The sequence below is a fragment of the Epinephelus fuscoguttatus genome, linkage group LG19 (assembly GCF_011397635.1).
Source record: "Epinephelus fuscoguttatus linkage group LG19, E.fuscoguttatus.final_Chr_v1".
NCBI lineage: Eukaryota > Metazoa > Chordata > Actinopteri > Perciformes > Serranidae > Epinephelus > Epinephelus fuscoguttatus.
The window spans coordinates 32,188,804-32,200,168 of record NC_064770.1 but is presented as its reverse complement, the minus strand read 5'-3'; the positions used below and the strand labels follow the sequence as shown (position 1 = coordinate 32,200,168).

General features: G+C 40.1%; 1 protein-coding gene across 1 annotated transcript in view; it reads left to right on the top strand.

The window, feature by feature from the left end:
- The first annotated feature begins 8,129 nt into the window (after nucleotides 1–8,129).
- wu:fb95e10 (protein piccolo) overlaps nucleotides 8,130–11,365 on the top strand; it is a 37,006-nt gene continuing 33,770 nt past the window's right edge. Inside the window, exon 1 of the mRNA XM_049560127.1 lies at nucleotides 8,130–8,351. The gene's annotated coding sequence lies outside the window, so the exon portion shown is untranslated. The remainder of the gene's footprint in view (nucleotides 8,352–11,365) is intronic.

The window sequence follows — 11,365 nt, the reverse complement described above, 5'->3', positions numbered from 1 at the left end:
CAGGGCTGAGACGAAGCACTTAGAATCAGACTGACAGGAACTGGCCAGCCTTCAGGGTAAAGATGATTAAACAGTCCCATGGAGAAAACATACAGTCGGGCCGAGGCCTGCAGCTGGTTTCCTTGTCGAGTTAACTGCATGCACATGGCAGCTCAGAAACACATAATTGAGGAAATGACTGGAATAAAAACCAGAAGAACCTGAAACCAGAGGAGGTCCTTTATCTGCATTAGGATCATTATATTCTCTATAGAATAGATAGTAAGTGCCTGGCTCATACACTGCAGAAGAACACACATGATATGTTAATAATGGTCTTTTATTTATTTATGTATCATTTTATTTCAAAATGTATTGTTTGTTTCAAATATAATCTCTCATCCTTGTTTTCATTCAGACTAGTTAGATTAGACAATTTATGTGTTTCAATTTTTGTTAGATGGCTATGAAAAAAGAACCATAAAATAACTACACATTCAGAGAGGTAAAGGCAAAAATAAAGTAACATAAGATGAAACAAACTAAACTTAAATAAAATAAGATCAATTTAAAAAATGCTAGTAGCAGTTTGGCTTCACACAATTGCAAATGTTACAGTTACATATTTGGACACTAAAGAGAATAGGGTAATGAAAACTAGGCTAAAATTGTTGTATTTTTTTAGACATTTGTGTGAAATTTAGTTATAATTTGCATATGAATTCTTGAGTTATGGCCAAAAACATGCTTTTTGAGGTCACAGTAACCTTGACCTTTGACCACCAAAATCTAATCAATTCATCAAGTCCAAGTGGACGCTTGTGCCAAATTTTGAAGAAATTCCCTCAAGGTATTCTTGAGATATGATGTTAAAAAGAACGAGACAGATGCAAGGTCAGAATGACCCTGACCTTTGACCACCAAATTCTAATCAGATTATCACTGAGTCCAAGAGACTTTTGTGGCAAATTTGAGGAGGGCCCCATAAGGCCCTCTTGAGATTTCACGTTTACAAGAATGGGATGGATGCAAGGTCACAATTTGAGGAAATTCCCCCACGCCTTCTTGAGATATCACATTCACTAGAATGAGACAGATGCAAGGTCACAATTGCCTTGACCTTTGGCCACCAAAATCAAAAAATATAATGCAAAATTTAAAGAAATTACCTCAAGGTGTTATCAAGGTATCAAGTTCACAAACATGAAATGGACCAGGTCACACTGACCTTAATGTTTGACCACGGAATTCTAATTAGTTCATCATTGAGTTCAAGTGGACATTTGTGCCACATTTAAAGAAATTCCTTCAAGGCACTCTTGAGATATGATTTTTACAAGAATGAGATGGATATGGTCACAGTAGCCTTGACCTTTGACCACCAAATTCTAAACAGTTCATTGTTGAGTTGAAGTGGACGTTTGTGCCAAATCTGAAGAAATTCCCTTAAGTAGCTCTTTAGATATCATGTTTACAAGAATAAGATAGACACAAGGGCACAATTTGAGGAAATTCCCTCCGGGCCTTCTTGAGATATCACATTCATTAGAATGAGACAGATGCAAGGTCACAGTGACCTTGAATTTAAAGGAATTCCCTCAAGGTGTTATAGAGGTATGAAGTTTACAAGAATTAGACCAGATCACAGTAACTTTGACCTTTGACCACCAAAATCTGAGCAGTTGATCACTGAGTCCAAGTGGACATTTGTGCCACATTTGAAGAAATACCCTCAAGGTGTTCTTGAGATGATGTTCACAGGAAAGGAATGCACCAGGTCACAGTGACCTTGCCCGTTGACCTTTTACCACCAAAATCTAATCAGTTCATCCTTGACTCGTCAAGTGGATGTTTGTGCTGAATTTGAAGAAATTCCCGCAGGGTGTTTTTTGAGATATCAGGCTCACGAGAATGGGACAGACGGGCGGATGGATGGAAAACATAACGCGTCTGGCCACAGACACAGAAGAATAAGCATAAATAAATAATAGTCAAGGACGTTCCTTGAGTCCATCATCTTAACAAAGTCAGGTTTTAACTCAGTTCATCCATTTCTCCCAGTGTTGTGTGAAGATAGTGGTCCTTTAATGAGGTTCTCTGAGGCTCTCCTGTGTTGCCTGTGCATCGTTCATCTTCACATGTTGCCTGTCGGTTGGTGCAGTAGCATGCTGCATGTTAATGATGTGCTGTGCTGGCACGTTGATCTCTTCAGGGAGTCCATGCTGCGCACAGAGAGCAGCAGCTGCACCCACGTGTGCTAACCTGTATGTGCCTGCTATTCATTCACACACACCCTCGTTATAATTGAATTTATTCATAATAATGCTTGCGGTTTTACAGTGCAAAGTATGGTAATATCGCTCATGCACTTTGAAGCCAACTGATCATTGAATACCTCAACAAAAAGATGGCGACTGTGTCTCTGATGTGATGGGCGTGTCTTGCAGTGCCAGCTGCTTTCTTGTGCGGTTTGGCTGACTGGCAGGAGACTCAGACCTCTTCACAATCTGACTGTAGGAATACACGAAACACAACGACACAACATGCCTGTATCTGCCGCTGTTTAAATAACTGATGTGTTGTGCAAGAGCTTGTCAAAGGTGGCAGACCCCGGACTGGAGGCCAGGTTTTTGGGGCTTGACTGTGCGCCAGCCCTTTTGTGCTGTCGCTGCCCCAGCTGGACTGTAGGCTGGGGGGAAAAAACAATGAGATAAATAACACGGGAACTGTGCAGCGGGGTACACAGCCCTGCCCCTTCCTGTCTCCGCTGCCGCACACCGCCGCCTGTGTGAAAAAAACACCTTCCTCTCTTTGTTGCGGCTGGTTGACCATGCCAATACGTCCATCAGTGTCAAGCCAGCAGGCATCGGAACACCCCCGGAGTCCCCACCCTCTTCCTTGTCTCCTTCCATGTCTAACACACCTGCATGTGTATGATCACATGTCCACACAATGAAGTCTGATCACTTTTTTACATAGCTTGTTTAATCCAGATATTTATGAGGGTGTGACTTGACCTTTGGTAACGCAAGCGATAACAAGCTAATCCACTTTAGAGGAGCACAAACAAAACTTCCTCTGGAAATCTGACAGACAAAGATAAAGACAGACAAAGAGACAACATGTTTTTATGCAGTCAGGTGCATAGTTTTGGTTTTGTGCCACACATTTCCACCCCGAGCTCAAACAAATCTCCCCTCTCCAGAACTTGGAAAGAGAAGAGTGCACCACGGGCTCGACATGAAAAGAAGCCCATCCACAACAGACCAGTGCACAAAAGCCTGGCTCATGTAGACAAGGGCAGGCGGCTGCTGGGAGCTGAGCAGCAGCGCAGCAGACAGACAGACAGGCAGACAGGCGGCATGCCCACCCAGACTGTCTCTGATGAAAAGCCCCGTTCTGTTGAGGAGCACGGCGTGCAGAAACAAAAGCTTGCGAGCCATGAAACAACGCCCTTCGGTGTCTAACTGTGACTGAGGGAAAACATGACCAAAAGGAAGGAATACTGTGTCTGCTCCTCACTGTCTGTATTTCCTGCTGCCGAGCTCACCTCTTTTCCTCCAATTCCAGCTCTGTTTGCTCAGGATGTGACAGACTGAAATGGCAGACAGGTGCACGTGTTCAGCTGCAGCCAGTTTTGTAGGTCTGTTGCATGAAGGAAATTTGACTTTTCAGACAAAGAAACAAAAAAAGATAGCAAAACCTTAAACTTTGTGTACATATGCAGAGCAGGATTACATCATAATTTGTAAATAACTTCAATACAATCAACAGGTCTGAGATGTGTTCAGGCTTTTAAATTCTTGATGCAACAGTCACATTGAAGGCAGACAATGCTTGCAACTTGATGCATGTGGGGCAGCAGTAATGCACCGTTAAAGTGTGTGTGTGTGTGTGTGTGTGTGTGTGTGTGTGTGTGTGTGTGTGTGTGTGTGTGTGCAGCGGGGCATGGAGAAAGGAAGAAAAGGGTTTGAAGAGGAGAGAAAAAGGGGGTGCAGGGGCCTAAGAGGGAGGAGGGCAACAGACAACCGGGAAGAACTCGGGCAAGAGAGTAGGGTGACTTGCAAGAGGTGACATCATCCTTAATTTGAATAATCCCCCAGCCTGGGTGGTGATTGGCCGTGCTTAGAGAAAGCAGAGTTCCCCTGCTATTCGCTATTCACCCCTTTCAATTTCAGCATGGCGCGCTGTCGTGGTGAATGCTGCATTCAAGGGCCCGGAGAAGCCTCCTGTTTCTGAGATGGGGAGTTGTAAAAAGAAATGTTTTTTCCTGATTCTGATATAAAACAAATTTGCTTTTCATTATGTAATTCACGTCGTCACACCAGAAATAATAAGCTAAACAAAACAACACAGGGAAGGGAGTAGGACCCACCCTTTATTAAAATATTGCACATGATAGCAGTGTTTGCACATTTAACAGGACTAACAAAATTTGTTTTGATATCCCTCTGATGAAATTTATGACTGACCGGCTTGGCAGGGTGGATCCCGACTCTTTACAAAGACATCTTTAATGGAAATTAAGGCTTGTCAAACAGGTGTAATAACATTATTTAATAGCCTTCTATTTATGTATGACAATAGCTGTGGGCATCCTGCTATGGACGCCCAGTGATTAACACCCTGTCCTTACACTTTGTGCTTTACTGTAGTATACACACGGCATCTTCACCATACTTTCCTAAAGCTCCAGATACCAGCTGGCTATCCCAAACAGTGGTGATCCTAGGCTCTGGGGGGGGCCTCGGGCAAAGAAGCCCATCAAGGTCCCCAACACCCTCCAGTGTCATGTTTCCCTCACTTCAGAAAGGTATGCTTGTTTCATTGTGCTAAAAGTTAAGTGAGACTTATACTTCTGTGTCAAATCGATGCTGTACCTACACCATAGCCTGACGTGCACCTCCCCAGAAATGTAACTACACATTGCGGCAACGCAGAAGTCCTGCCTATTGTGAGCTGAAACCATTTCCCTCGGTGGAAACAAAGCTTTTATTTCACAGGTAAGAAACAATAAATTGTGAAGACAATAAAGCCTCCACAAAATAGCATTTTAAGTCTTGTGTATGATTTATCCTGGCTTCATATGAGCAGAGGAAATCTCTGCTAGTTGCTAGGGTAATTTATACAATGTAAAATGCCATAGGCTTGTGCTAATAACGTTAGCATGTTATATTTGTTTGGAAAACATGTTTAGTATAAGACAGTTGTATGGTCAGTGAACCTTGTGAGTTGTAATGGAGCCGAATTTTGTAACGTTACCTTTGTTAAATGTTGCTGTTGTCCCTGGTTTTATATGAGTAGAAGAAAAGTCAGCTAGCCACTAGGCTAATTTATACAATCTAAAATGCCATAGGCTTCTGCTAAAAACATTAGCATGTTGTATTGTGTGTTTGTCTGTGAATGCTGTGAGTTATAGTGAAGCCAATGTGTGTACTTGTGTTTAAATTGTCACTATAGTTAGCATATAATAGCACATATTTTTATATCTTTATGTATTTCTCATTTTTACAGTTCTTATTTTTACTTTCTTATAATTCTCTATGCTAAATATCAAAGCAACTGTGACATATCACACATTGCCCCTGGGGATCAATAAAGTATTTCTAATTTCTCATGAGATGATTAGTGATACTTTACTGTATGAACTGGCATGCGTTTCCACCAGCACTATGTTTGTATGAGTACATATGTTTATTCTATAATGTTTTTGTTGTTTTTCTGCTTCTTTAAAATATGAAGTATAAAGAAGATGCTAGAGAATAATGAAAATAGGCTGTTTCTTGGCCAGGACCAGTAACTTCCTGCAGTCTCCTTTGGTTACTTAGCAACTGCTCCCAGCCAGGAAATAGTCCGGAACAAAAACCCTCATAAAATGGCAAATTGTGGCTTTAGATTAAACGCATAGATGTTAATTACTGAGCTATAGAGGTGCTGACAGGTTGATTTGGTTACTTTTGGACAGGACCAGGCTAACTGTTTCAGTCACTGTCAGTGTTAGGGAGTCACTAGCGAGGCTACATGTCACATTAAGTAATTTACAAAATAAATGTATTTGTAATCAGATACAGTTACTGAAAAAAAATGTGTATTAAATTACAGTTACTAATCAAATTGTTGGTGATTACAAAGGAGTTACATTATTATGCTAGGCTAATTTAACTGGCTAAGGCTGTAACGTCATATTTAGCTTAGGTTATTACTGTGACATCGGTAGGCCTATCAGTCTTCTTAGCTTTAACTCTCTGCAAGAAGACAAATAGACATATTTCTCTGAATGTTGAGCTATTCCATTACATTATTTATAAAGTGTCAAGTTATTCTGCTTCTTTTTCTGTACAACCACAAATTAATTAATTAACACTGACTGTTACATCTGCAACTGACACACAGAGAACCAGATCCCACTTTAGCTGTAGGACCCTGCTTTTGTGCATCCTCATTCATTTTGTCTTCTTTTTAACAGCTCAAAATGATTACTGGTAGAAGAAATGCACTTTAAAATTTGGAATAATATTTACTCGTCCAATGAACTGCTGAGACTGAGCCTTAATGTTGATCACAATAACTGCATCTTTTGTGACACTGAAATTGAAACCACCAATCATCTGTTTTTCCACTGTACAGCCTATACACTGAGGCATTCTGGGTAGGATTTACAGGACTGTTTGTCAACCAGAAACCAACTACTTGCTCCTCTCACAAAAGAAAATATTTGAGGACTCTGAGAGTAACCATCCATTTTATTTATTTCATTGTACTTTATGTTATGTTGTGTTAGGATTTTAATATAATTCCTTACCTAATGTGCCTTATATGTGGACATGTGCTCTCTGTGGTTATGGTTTCTATGCTTTATTTTGTGTAAATGAATAATTTTGAATAACAGAAAGAGATAACTGGATTCATACACAGATACAGGTCATTTCGAACACTGACTTATCATTAGATCCATTGTTTTTTTATTTTAAGAGCAATCCCTGATGGAGCAATGGATAAGAACAATACTTACTTGCTGCATATTCTTACTCTATCTTAGCTGAAGCTAGCTAGCTGCCTCCCACCCACCCTGAAAGTGTAGTCAATGGAAATAATAACAGCATGTAAAGATAGATCAGTTTTTGAGTCTATGGGCTCCTGTAATTACCACTGTGATAAGGTGCTGGACTGATTTTATTGTGAATTTGCCCAAAACTGATATCGACTGGGCACCTGGTTGCTTAGTGGGGGCTTGGTGGGTAGCTCTCCCGTTTTCATGTTTAGACTAGGCACTTTTTTTTTTTAAAGATATTTTTTGGGCATTTTTAAGCCTTTAATTGATAGGACAGACAAGTGTGAAAGGGGGAGAGAGAGAGAGGGAGGGACATGCAGCAAAGGGCTACAGGCTGGAGTCAAACCCCGGCCGCTGTGGCAACAGCCTTGTACATGGGGCGCCTGCTCTACCACTAAGCCACTGATGCCCCAGACTAGGCACTTTTTTAAAAAAAAAAAAAGAAAGAAAGAAAGAAATGCATCATACAAATTAAATAAAAGTAAACAATAAAGGTTATAAAATGTTTTTTAAATGTTAATAAATAAATGAAATAAAAAATAAGGCAAAAGAAAAAAATAATCTAATAAAATAATAAAAAACAACAACAGATATTGACTTATTTTAATGTTTATTTTATTTCATTTCATTTCATTTTATTTTATTTTATCTTATTTTATTTTGTTTTGCTTTGTTTCGTTTTATTTTATTTTAATTTAAGGTTGTTGTTTTTTTTTTTTTTTTTAGTTATTATTTTTCTTTGTTTCCTGACGTAGTAGCAGTGTATGATTCAAATTTGAATAAACATTTAAAATAAATAAATAAATAAATAAAACAAGATTATCGGTATTTTATATGTAAACCTTTCGTTATTCCGACATTTCCTTTAGCACCTGAAGGCAGCAGCCCTCTCCTCTACTCCGCCTGTCCATCCATCCGTTCACCGGTTTACTATCGTGTGTGTGTGTGTGTGTGTGTGTGTGTGTAGCAGTGTGTGTAGCAGAGAGTGTCTATGTGTATGTGTGTGTGTGTGTGTGTGTGTGTGTGTGTGTGTGTGTGTAACAGAGTGTGTGTGTGTGTGAGCGGACTGGAGCGTCATTCTCCTCCTTTCTTCCTTTCAGTGAACGCGCATCACTTGTGAGGAGAAACGGCGCTCGAGACCCAGAAGTTTCTTGTCTGTCGGCTCGGCTCGTTTCGCGCAGCTCCGGTGATTTTCCTCCCGGTTTTTCATTCTTATCCTCCTTTTTTCCCTCTGACTCCAGGAGCCAGTCGGGGGTGTGCGGTACTGCTAACACTGGGCGTAGCTGGAGAGGATCTTGCTAGCTCGCCGCTGCACCGACTGGTAAGGGCGAGATTGTTTTAGCTGTTAGCTAGCATGCTAACTACTGTCAAGCTAATTAACGTCTATCGGAACCGAACCTTTAAAATGAACGTTAGGTCTGTTGGCCGTTACAGCCGTTGGAGTCATAACGTGTACTTAGCGTGTTATTACTTGTGTTTCCACATTTTTATTACCAAACAGTGTATCTGAATAAATGTGTCTCTTTGTGTGAATGAATATTTGTGTTAAATTCGCAGTTAAAAACGTTTAAAATGTTGTGTTTCGGTGTCAGTTGGTGTTTCAGTCGATGAGCCGCTGTGTTTCAGATTCCTGTTGAAGGGGGCTGATGGGGCGGTGGCAGGCTGCATGGTCGTTGGAAGTGCTCAACAGATCTGTTAGGCAAACCTAAACCACATATATTGTTTTAATTTTTCCTCTCTTCCATTATCATGAATGCTTCTTTGTGTATGTGACCATTTTGTCTGCCTTTTCCCTCCCTAAACTTTTTGTTCTCCTCTCCCCTCCTTCTCCATCCTCCATCGCGGATGCCCATTGTTCTGTGATGGGCCAAGTGGTGCGAGTGCTGAGAAATGTTTCAGTCGCCTCTGGGGGAGAAGCCGGCAAATTTAGCGCTAATAATTTAGCAGATGCCCACTCAGTTTTCACGTCAACCAAACCGCATAACTTAGGGGCATTTGTGGCATGTGAAAAGCAACAATTTCCACAGACCTCGGAGGGAGTGTGTGAAGCTGAAACATCCTCTGAGATGGTTGTGCACGGACTCAAGCTGGCATGTAATCAGAGGTGATTAATGTCACCCCCAAAAGTGATCGGCTATTGTGGTGTGAGAGTTAAGGCTGCAGGGCCCCGTAGCTGCTCCTTCACTGACTCTTTTCGGTGTGAGTGAGTGCAACAAGACAGATTACACTCCCTTTTGTAGAACAATGGGGAGGAGAGAACACTGCCAGCTCCCAAAGCCTGGCCAAAAGCATTTAATAAACTGCAAGCATGCAAGCATTGAAAATCTTTATCCTCAGCCCACAACTCTGTTCTTCTCCCCTGATGTGCTGCAGACAGCGACATAAATTGTCTCAAGCTTTGTGGCCACTGTGGGCATGGATCGGTCAGTAATGTGTGGCGATCAACCATGAGGTATTGATGTCATCCTCAGTAAATGGCATCCTGGGGCGACTAATATGAGCACTTTTAAGGCTCTGCCACGCAGGGCTTGGAGACACTCCAGGGCTCTTAAGTCAGAGGTGGGCTAAGCCATCAACTAGTCCACCTCCCCTGGTGCATGGATGAGAGAATGGCTGACTCACAGTGTTGGTGGATGAGGCACGGAAATGGAGGACAGACAGGCGGCCTAATGCAATCATATGAAAATTAAATTTAGCTGCCATTATAAACCACACTCTGTTTTTATGAAGTTATTTAACATGGTCTTAAAAAGATTATTGGAGGATGTAGATGGAGGATGTGGATTAGTGCCTGGGGCGCTTTGTGTGTGGGAAGAAAACAGAAACTATACTGTTTAATAAATAAAGCAGATTATTGTATAATTGCAAAAGCAAAATACACACACATACGCACGTACACACATATATATATATTTTAAAAAATTGAGCACAATTTTCTTGCCATTATCGAGTAGACCGTTGTTACATCTTTCTCAATCCTAGTTAGTTTATTTATTTTAATTGGGTGCATTACTTTGTGTCTTGCAGCAGATCTGTGCTCTGTTGGATGAGACACAAAGGTGTGAGTGTCTACAGTGTTAGCTACCCATAGCAATAAGAATAAGAGTGCGTAACCAGTGTCTGAAACAATTCACAGAGCTGGAATGATAAATTGATTAGTTGTTAAAGTAATATCCAACTTATTTAATGATCAATTTATCAGTTTGAGTAATTTTTTAAAGAAAAAAAGTCAAAATGCTCTGATTCCAGCTTCATAAATGTGAATATTTTCTTGTTTCTTTAGTCCTCTATGGCGTCAAACTGAATCTCTTTGTGTTGTGGACAAAACAAGACACTTGAGGATGCCATCTTGACATTTTTCCACATTTTATAGACCAAATAACTAGTTAATTAATTGAGAAAATGATCGGCAGATTAATCGGCAGTAAAAAAAAAAAAAGAAAAAAAAAATCATGAGCTGAAGCCTGATCCTCCATACGCAGAGGGAGCAGACATTTGAAAACATGGCTGCTTATTATGAAATGTCTACTGAAGTAATTAATGAGTGGCTTGACAACCTATTAAATCGTTGTTATTTTGATAATGATTAATAATCGGTTAATTAGTAAATGTAAATCAAAGTGAAAATATTTTCTGTGGGTCTGCTTACAGGTTCACAAATGCAAAAATATGTTTTCTTTTCATTTTTATGTGTATATTTCCAAGGTGGTACTTCAGCTCTGTTAAGCCATTGGTTTGGGCATTATTTGTTAACATTTTCAAATAATTTATTGATTCAGCTAGAGATGAAACAGTTAGCCAATTAACTAGCTTATCAATCAAAAGAGAAATGATCAGCAACAATTTAATAATTGTTTAAGTTAGGGATGTTCTGATACCGATACCAGTATCTGAAATGTCTCAAATACTGCCTCAAATGTTGTATTCGGTGTAGAGGAGTACGTTAGTCTGGGCACATACTCCATACCACGTAATTTATTGATGAACTTTTAAGTAATTTCACCCCTTTATAAAATGGCAGTTTTCACAGAAATCAATTCTTCATCGCTCTGAAACAGTAACATATTCGCAGAGTTTTGCTGTGCAGCCACTGGCAACTATCGGAACATCTCTAGTTTCAGTAATTTCTTATTTCCAGAAAATGCCAACCATCCACTGGTTCCAGCCTATAAAGTATTTACTGCTTTTCTTTGTCGTTTGATAGTAACCTGACTATCTTTGCAATTTAAATTTGCCACCTTGGATTCTGGAAAGTTATTATGGGAATTTTTCACAATTTTCTGACATTTTATAGACAAAATGATAAATGAAGTAAATGAGAAAATGGTCTGCAGA